Raw genomic sequence first — 10,407 nt, forward strand, 5'->3', positions numbered from 1 at the left:
TTTAGTTCCTCTTTGTTTCTGCCATAACAGTGGTGTCATCTACATATTAGAGGTTATTGATATTTCTCCACGCAATCTTGATTCCAGGTTGTGCTTCATCCAGCCTGGCATTCTGCATGATGTACTCAGCATATAAGTTAAATAATAGATTGACAATGTACAGCCTTGATGTACTTTTTTCCCACTTTTGAACCAATGTGTTGTTTCACATCCAGTTCTAACTGTTCCTTCTTGACTTGCATACAGATTTCTGAAGAGGCAGGTGAGGTAGTCTGATATTCCCATCTCTTTAAGAATTTTCCACAGTTGGTTGTAATCCATACAGTCAAAGCTTTAGCATAGTCAAGGAAGCAGAAGTAGATGTTTTTCTGGAATTCTCTTGCTTTTATATGATCCAGCAGATGTTAGCAATTTGACCTCTGGTTCCTCTGCCTTTCCTGAGTCCAGCTTGAACATCTGGAAGTTCTCGGTTCATGTACTGTTGAAGCCTAGCTTGGAGATTTTGAGCATTACTTTGCTAGCATGTGAAATAGGTGCAATTATGCAGTGTTTTGAATGTTCTTAGGCATTGCCTTTCTTTGGGATTGGAATGAAAACTGACCTTCTCCAGTCCTGTGGCCACTGCTGAGTTTTCCAAATTTGTTGGCATATTGAGTGTAGCACTTTCACAGCATCATCCTTTAGGATTTGAAATAGCTCAACTGGAATTCCATCACCTCCACTAGCTTTGTTCGTAGCGGTGCTTCCTAAGTCTCACTTGATTTCATATCCAAGATGTCTGGCTCTAGGTAAGTGATCACACCAGCATGGTTATCTGGGTCACTAGGATCCTTTTTGTATAGTTCTTCTGTGTATTCTTGCCACCTCTTCTTAATACTTATGCTTAGATTTTGTGTATTTTTATTGTGTAATTATTACTCTCTCAGCACTAATTATATGTCCATACAGATTTTGATAAAGATATCTATACATGAACTAAAAAATTAACTTGATCTGATTCACCTGTCCACATTTGCAGAATATTTTAGTGAAAATATTTCATGTTTATTGAAGATGATAGCACTGGTTTAAAAAAAAACAAACAGTACTAGGTAAGTTGGCAGCTCTGCAGGGAGCACCCACTGTGGGTATAACAGACTGTTACAAGGTGTGGAAACTATAAAGATGAATGGTCAGTCTTTGCTCCTAGAACTATATAGTCTATTATTGGCATACTAATTGCCTACATGTAAGAAGAAAGCTGAGCGCAGAAGAATTGATGCTTTTGAACTGTGGTGTTAGAGAAGACTCTTGTGAGTCTCTTGGACTGCAAGGAGATCCAACCAGTCCATTCTAAAGGAGATCAGTCCTGGGTGTTCTTTGGAAGGACTTATGCTAAAGCTGAAACTCCAATACTTTGGCCACCTCATGCGAAGAGTTGACTCATTGGAAAAGACTCTGAAGCTGGAAGGGATTGGGGGCAGGAGGAGAAGGGGAGGACAGAGGATGAGATGGCTGGATGGCATCACCGACTCGATAGACATGAGTTTGGGTGAACTCCGGGAGTTGGTGATGGACAGGGAGGCCTGGTGTGCTGTAATTCATGGGGTCGCAAAGAGTTGGACACAACTGAAGGACTGAACTGAACCAAGATTTCTGCCTAGTCTTAGATTCTGAAGATTTTTTCATATGTGCTCTTCTGAAAGTTTTATAGTTTAATATTTTCTTTTTAAGAACAGATTCTGCTGATAAACCACAGATCTGCTCTGAATATAAGGAAAAGATGAATTTATATCATCTTATTTACCTTTAGAACTCAGCCTTTTAAATGAGGATCCACCCAAGGCAGGTGACATGAATTTTGTCCAAATCAAGAAACTTGGCCACTTTGCCCTTTACATGCAGGATGGTGGTATCGACTATTGTAACCAGATAATATTTTGCAAATTTCTTAGTATTTCAAAATCATTGCTTCATTTACACATAGCTGCTGTGTTTTCTTTTGGTGGTATTGACTCAAGGATTTATATTCTTTCATACACATTTCATTTTTTCACAAATATTTAACTAAGCTGATCTCACTTGTTAAGCATTTTTATGTAGAATTCTTTAGCAAAGCTACCCACACAAATCTAAATTCAGGGAAGTTTTCTTTAAAGGGAAAGTTAAATACTGAGAATTCTAGGCATGTTCTATATAAATATTTGACTCTATGTAACCTTCACCTAATCTGTCTAGTATTTACCAGTTTGTAGTAACATTGATTTTCTACTTCATTGCAGCTTATCAATCTGTTATAGATTTTAAGGCTCACTATTTTTTCCCCAATCAATCATACTAAAATCATCTTTGGAGAAAGGAAATTTTACAACTAACTGAAGAAAGTAAAAACTCTATCAACCAGAAGCAAGATTTTTGAGACTTCAGATTTAAATCTTTCAGTCTAATTTCATATCTTACTAATAGCCATAATTTGGCTAACTATCCCTAAGTAATTTCATCCAAATGTGTAGTCTACAGGAGAGACAGAGAACATTAACAGGCTAGGACTTTGTAAGAAAGTATGCATTAATATTTTGTAGGATAGTATGTACCTCTGTGATATTAAAAAAAAACACAAAATGAGACAAATAATGGAGACATCTATTTAGAGACAAAGACAAGACAGAAATATTCCTCTATCATGTTGTTGTTGTTTAGTCACTCAGTTGAGTCTGACTCTTTGCGACCCCATAGACTGTAGCCCATCAGGCTCCTCAGTCCATGGAATTTTCTTAGGTGAGAATACTGGAGTGGGTTTGCCATTTCCTTCTCCAGGGAATCTTCCCAACCCAGGGATTGAACCTGTGTCTCCTGCACTGGCAGGCAGATTCATTACCACTGAGCCACCAGGGAAGCCCCCTCTATCATAACGAATGCGGAAATGTCCATTAAAAGGTCTGTTGGGAAATGAAATGCTAAACTTAAAGGCAGGACCCTGCCTGGTGTGGAGAGGACCATTGGTGGAACTCTCTTTCTGATCCATGGGAGGCTTTTGGGGATGAGGAATAGGAGCTACAGTTTGACAGACCTGGGCTCAAACTCAGTCTCTGTGCCTTAAGAGCTGTACTTGGTCTTAGGCATAATACTTTGCCTCTTGGTGCCTCTATTCCTCCATCTGTAATATGAAGTTACTACTATTCATCCTCAAAGAAAGTTGTGAGGCTTTCCCATCTGTAAAGAATCCAGTATGAATCTCTGTAACTGTCAAAGGCCCCATTTCTCCCCTCTCCACATAAGCAAATGCAACAGCGGCATGACCAACCACGGTCTATACACTTTGAGAAGAAGCCTTCTTACAGTAGGGTAGAGAGCAGCCTTAGCTGGCTTCAAAAATAAAATAAGTCCAGAGGAAATATTTTTACAAATCTGTGAAGATAGAATGCAAAGGCAGTCAAGTGAGAAAAGATTTTTGTTTCGAAAAAAAAAAAAAAAAGCTTGGATGGAAATGAAAGAAGCTCGAGGTGGTACTGGGAAACAGTGGGTTGATTGTTAGAGTAATTAGTGGCAGAACTTAAATGTCAAGTTGTTTTTGGATCTGAAAATTCCCACAATAAACCTGTGTGAAGGTTTCTCTGTGGGTGGCAGTTGGCCAGGTCTGAGTGCAGATATTTGAGTTTCTTGGAGACAGGAAAGTATACCGTCTGGACTACTCAGGACTCAGAGCTTGACGCTGTTTGGTAGGCTGGTAGTACTCATCAAGAGCCATCTTTTGGGGACTTCCCTGGTGGGCCAGTGGTTAAGAATTCACCTGCTAATGCAGGAGACACGGGTTTGTTCCCTAGTCCAGGAAGATTCCACATGCCTCAGAGCAGCAAAATCTGTGTGCCATGACTACTGAGCCCAGGTGCCCTAGAGCCCACGCTGTACAATGGGAGAAACCACTGCATTGAGAAGCCTGCACACAACTTGAGAGTAGCCTGTGTGCAGCAACAAAGACCCAGCACAGCCAAAAAAAGGGAAAAGAGTCAACCTGTGTATGAGCAAGAGAGGAGCCTACCTCTGTTCTGTGATCCTGTTTAGACTGTGATTTGACAGAAATCTCTCAAAATATTTCCTCACCTGTTGTCCCCTTGTTGGAAGTTTTGCTCTAAAGCATTTATTTCTTGGGGTTAAGGTATTATCATTTTCAGATGTTCTCTTCTAAACTGGAAGAATCTATAAGAGGGTCTAATACAACCCATTTTGTCCTATTCCTTCAGTTAGTTTTAATTCCCCTAGTGGAGAATCAACTTGGACCTGGGCTTTGCTCCTTCTAAGGCTCAGGCACTGTGGATGTCTGATGTGATCCTGGGGCAGTTCACAGAGCTGTTTGTACAGGCTGAACAGGTCGGGGTGGAAACTTCATTCAAAAACCAAAAAGAGTCAGATCCTATGCTTAGTTGAGCCATAAAGCCTTAGACACTGAAGAGGAAAATGATTCTGAATATAAAAGTGGAGTGTTTCTCTTTTGACAGGGAAAGAGCAGAAGTAAAAATAGAAAAATCTATTTCATTAAATAGTGAAGTCTGAGAAACAACTCTAAATACTCCAACCTTTAGAAATTAACCCAAGTAAAAGAGAGGCATTGTCTTATGAGCTCCCATAGATCACCTCAGAAGCCCTGGTTACCTGTGGATCAGAGGCCTTGGGGCCACTTGGGAGGGTGGGAGTTTGGGAACATGGAATTGGCCTGGGGCTGGAAGTTCTTTGTTAAGAAGTGGGGGAATCTGTGGAGTTAACTCAGGTTGCAATTGGAAAATATGTTTATATAATCAGATACAATATTGAACATATAAAGACAGAGAAAACAAAGACATAGATTTTAAAATTCGATTGTGTTTCAACTTCCTGAATAAAGGGGATATCAAGATTCAGTGAAATAAGGAGTCAATGTGAAATAATAATTAAATGTTAAAATCAGTTGAGGAAAGGGCGTTCTAATCCTTTGTTGACCAATTTTGGTCAGAGACTAATCTTTAATTTAAAAAAAGGACTAGATAATTAGAGGTATGGAAAAAAATTCAATGGAAAAAACATTTAGAAACATTTGCCAAAATCTTGTCAGAAAATTTTACCACACAGAAAATTAAATAAATAAAAATTCTTGGTAGATTCATATACCTTGGGAGTGGTATTTTTTACTCTAAGAATTATTTGGTTCACTTATGTAATGAATATGAATTGATTCCTGTTTAGGTTGGTGTTTTATTTTTCAAAATGAAGTCAGGTTTATACAAAGTTGGGCTCAGTGTTCTCTAAAGCTTATATTCTCATCATTGGCACTGTCTATTTGGTGGCAGTAATTTGAAGGATGAGGTAAAATTCCTGGCTGGAATTTATAAAGTCAAACCAGGACTTACCTCAAAATATTCAAGTGCTGAAATGATGTGATGGGGATATATGCAGAGAAAAAACTGTGAGTTGTGTTAGTCATCAAGGTGTTAATATTTAAAATGGATGAGAACAGGACCCTTGGGATTGGAATTTTTGATGGAGAAGAGTGACGCTTGCTAAAAGAGGTGTAAAGGACACAGTGGGGTTGTGGACCCAGATGTGTGTGTTTGGGAGCTTCAGACAGCATGCACTCCCAGGTGTGGAGGATGGCTCCTGGATGGGTGGGGGGCAGAGAATAAGGAAAAGAGGGGGCAGAATGCTGCTCCCCATTGTAACACTCAGCTTAGATACATTCCTTAGAGACACACAGGTAGGACTTCCTTGGAGATTCATGTGGCAACTTTTTATGAGCTCTTAAAAGTAAGCATCCTACTTCTTAAAAACTGAAGCATTTTTAACATATATTGTACTTGGCATTCAGTTATCATGCTTACATTCCAAACAAACCAGTGCAGCTTTCAGGAGTTTTGAAAACTTGTGGCTTTAGCACTTTTCCCTCTCTTCCTTAATCCAACTTAAGAAATGTTAATGAGACTCTGGACAAAAAAAGATAAGTAATAAACAAATGCTTGAAGTTTTAGACAATGGGTGGGGTGTAGATAGATGGATGGGTGTGTAGAGATCGATGATGGTTTGGAAGCTTTACTAAAAAGAAAATATTTGTCAGGTAAGGAAGAGAGAAAAGACATTTCAGATAGAGTCATGGCTTCTTTAGAAAATAGAAATTTGGTGAAATTTGAATACAGGATACTGAAAAGAATCTAGTGAGAAAAACAGTAAACATAATTATAGCTATTATTTGGTTGAGCAGTTTTTTGGTACATGAAACTAGATTAAAGTCAAACTGTAAGGCCTGAAATGTTACGCTAATAGGTTTACTTTATACTTTATTCTTAGAACAAATAGAGAATGATTCCCTGTAATTGAATTGTGAAGGAAATCACAATTCTGTAGTGATCTAATTACTGAGTATTTATTTTGTGTCAGGCATTGGGCTAAATATGTTAAACATTATCTCATTTATTAGATCAGAACTTATTATATTAAGTATAACAAGACATGCTAAGGGCCTTGATTAGATTTCTAGTGATAGTGAAAGGGCAACAATTTAAACAGTTGTGGGGAAAATATTTCAAGAAGATGATCATTTATTCCTTCAGTTTCTTACTCATTCAGTCAGTAAAAAAGACGTTTATTAAAGCACTTACTCTTTCCCAGGCTCTGAGCCAAGTGCCAGAAGCTAAGTGTATGTGGTGAGAGCTTACTATGTGCCAGGAACTGTTCCAAGTGCTTTGCAGGCAGGTGCCTTATTATTATCATTATTATAGGTGAGAAAATAAAGACACATAGAAATCAAATAACTTGTCAAGTACAGTCAGCTGCCTCATAAGATCTGACCCACATGATCTGGCTCCAGAGCTGTCACTCTTTCATACTCTATACTACATCTCACAGGTGGATAAGACCTCAGATCTCAAACGTGCCAATTTGTAGTTGGAGAGAAGGAGATGGAACAAATAAATTGCCTAAAGTATATAAAATGATAAACTTCAGTTCAGTTCAGTCGCTCAGTCGTGTCCAACTCTTTGCGACCCCATGAATCGCAGCACGCCAGACCTCCCTGTCCATCACCAACTTCCGGAGTTCACTCAGACTCGCGTCCATCGAGTCAGTGATGCCATCCAGCCATCTCATCCTTTGTCGTCCCCTTCTCCTCCTGCCCCCAATCCCTCCCAGCATCAGAGTCTTTTCCAATGAGTCAACTCATTGCATGAGGTGGCCAAAGTACTGGAGTTTCAGCTTTAGCATCATTCCTTCCAAAGAAATCCCAGGGCTGATGTCCTTCAGAATGGACTGGTTGGATCTCCTTGCAGTCCAAGGGACTCTCAACAGTCTTCTCCAACACCACAGTTCAAAAGCATCAATTCTTCAGCGCTCAGCCTTCTTCACAGTCCAACTCTCACATCCATACACGACCACTGGAAAAACCATAACCTTGACTAGACGGACCTTAGTCGGCAAAGTATGTCTTTGCTTTTGAATATGCTATCTGAGTTCAGTTCAGTTGTTCAGTCGTGTCCGACTCTGCAACCCTATGAATCGCAGCACTCCAGGCCTCCCTGTCCATCACTAACTCCCGAAGTTCACTCAGACTCATTTTTCTCCCAGGAGTAAGCGTCTTTTAATTTCATGGCTGCAGTCACCATCTGCAGTGATTTTGGAGCCAAAAAAAATAAAGTCTGGCACTGTTTCCACTGTTTCCCTATCTATTTCCCATGAAGTGATGGGACCGGATGCCATGATCTTCGTTTTCTAAATGTTGAGCTTTAAGCCAACTTTTTCACTCTCCTCTTTCACTTTCATCAAGAGGCTTTTTAGTTCCTCTTTACTTTCTGCCATAAGGGTGGTGTCATCTGCATATCTGAGTTATTGAAATGATAAAGTGCCATGTGTTATTTCCAGTTTTGGGCTGTTACGAAGAAAACTGTTAAAAATATTCATGCACAGGTTTAATGTGAATGCAAGTCTTTATTTCTCTGAGATAAATGCCTAAGAGTGCAATTTCTTTGTGTTAGTTGCTTTTAGTTTTGAAGAAACTGATAAAGTATTTTCTAGAGTGGTTTTGCCAATTTACATTTCCATCACCAAAGTGTGAGTGATCCAGTTTCTCTGTATTTTGATCAGAGTCTGGAATTATCAGTTTTAAATTTTAGTTATTCTCATAGGTGTGTCAGTGTATGCCATTGTGGTTCTAATTTGCATTTTTCTAATGGCAGAAAATGAAGATCATGGCATCTGGTCCCATCACTTCATGGGAAATAGATGGGGAAACAGTGGAAACAGTGCCAGACTTTATTTTTTGGGCTCCAAAATCACTGCAGATGGTGACTGCAGCCATGAAATTAAAAGATGCTTTCTCCTTGGAAGAAAAGTTATGACCAACCTAGATAGTATATTCAAAAGCAGAGACATTACTTTGCCGACTAAGGTCCGTCTAGTCAAGGCTATGGTTTTTTCTGTGGTCATGTATGGATGTGAGAGTTGGACTGTGAAGAAGGCAGAGCACCGAAGAATTGATGCTTTTGACCTGTGGTGTTGGAGAAGACTGTTGAGAGTCCCTTGGACTGCAAGGAGATCCAACCAGTCCATTCTGAAGGACATCAGCCCTGGGATTTCTTTGGAAGGAATGATGCTAAAGCTGAAACTCCAGTACTTTGGCCACCTCATGCGAAGAGTTGACTCATTGGAAAAGACTTTGATGCTGGGAGGGATTGGGGGCAGGAGGAGAAGGGGACGACAAAGGATGAGATGGCTGGATGGCATCACTGACTCGATGGACATGAGTCTGAGTGAACTCTGGGAGATGGTGATGGACAGGGAGGCCTGGCGTGCTGCAATTCATAGGGTCGCAAAGAGTCGGACATGACTGAGTGACTGAATTGAACTGAATGGTTAATAATGTCAAAGATCTTTTTGTGTGCTTATTTGCAATCTGTGGGGCTTCCCTGATAGCTCAGTTAGGTAGAGAATCCATCTGCAATTCAGGAAACTCCGGTTCGATTCCTGGATCAGGAATATCTGCTGGAGAAGGGATAGGGTACCTACTCCAGTATTCTGGCATGGAGAATTCCATGGACTGTGTAGTCGATGGGATCACAAAGAGTTGGACATGGCTTAGTGACTTTCACTTTTTTGCCTTCTGTATATCCTCTTCAGTGAAATGTCACTTCATGTCTTTTGCCTATCAACTAGATTTTTTTTTTCTGTTTAGTTTTGAGAATTATTTACACATTCTAGTTACTGGACACCAGTCCTTCATTGGTTATGTGGTTTGCAAGTGTTTTCCTCTAGTCTGTAGCTTGTCATTAACAAGATATTTAATATAATGAAAGTTTAAATTTTAATAAAGCCCAATTTATCATTTGATATCAAGTCTAAGAACTTTGAAGTATCACTATAAACAAAGCTAGTGAAGGTGATGGAATTCCAGTTGAGGTATTTCAAATACTAAAAGATGATGCTATGAAAGTGCTACACTCAATGTGTCAACAAATTTGGAAAGCAGTGACCACAGGACTGGAGAAGGTCCATTTTCATTCCAATCCCAAAGAAAGGCAGTGCCAAGGAATGTTCAAAACACTGCATAATTGCACCCATTTCACATGCTAGCAAAGTAATGCTCAAAATCTCCAAGCTAGGCTTCAACAATACATGAACCGAGAACTTCCAGATGTTCAAGCTGGATTCAGGAAAGGCAGAGGAACCAGAGATCAAATTGCTAACATCTGCTGGATCATAGAAAAACAAGAGAATTCCAGAAAAACATCTGCTTTTGCTTCATTGACTGTGCTAAAACCTTTGACTATGTGGATTACAACAAAGTGTGGAAAATTCTTCAAGAGATAGGAATACCAGACCACCTGATCTGCCTCCTGAGACACCTGTATGCAGGTCAAGAAGCAACAGTTAGAACTGGACATGGAACAACAAATTGGTTCAAAAGTGGGAAAGGAGTACATCAAGGCTGTATATTATCAATCTATTATTTAACTTATATGCAGAGTACATCATTCAGTATGCCAGGCTGGATGAAGCACAACCTGGAATCAAGATTGCTTGGAGAAATATCAGTAGCCTAAGATATGCAGATGACACCACCCTTATGGCAGAAACAAAGAGGAACTAAAGAGCCTCTTGATGAATGTGAAAGAGGATAGTAAAAAATTTGGCTTAAAACTCAACATTGAGAAAATTAAGATCATGGCATCTGGTCCTATCACTTCATGGGAAATAGATGGGGAAACATGGAAACAGTGAGAGACTTTATCTTGGGGGGCTCCAAAATCACTACAGATGGTGATTGCAGCCATGAACTTAAAAGATGCTTGCTTCTTGAAAGAAAAGCTATGATCAAACTAGATAGCATATTAAAAAGCAGAGACATTACTTTGCCAACAAAGGTCCATCTAGTCAAATCTATGGTTTTTCCAGCAGTCATGTATGGATGTGAGA

The sequence above is a fragment of the Capricornis sumatraensis genome, chromosome 2 (assembly GCF_032405125.1).
Source record: "Capricornis sumatraensis isolate serow.1 chromosome 2, serow.2, whole genome shotgun sequence".
NCBI lineage: Eukaryota > Metazoa > Chordata > Mammalia > Artiodactyla > Bovidae > Capricornis > Capricornis sumatraensis.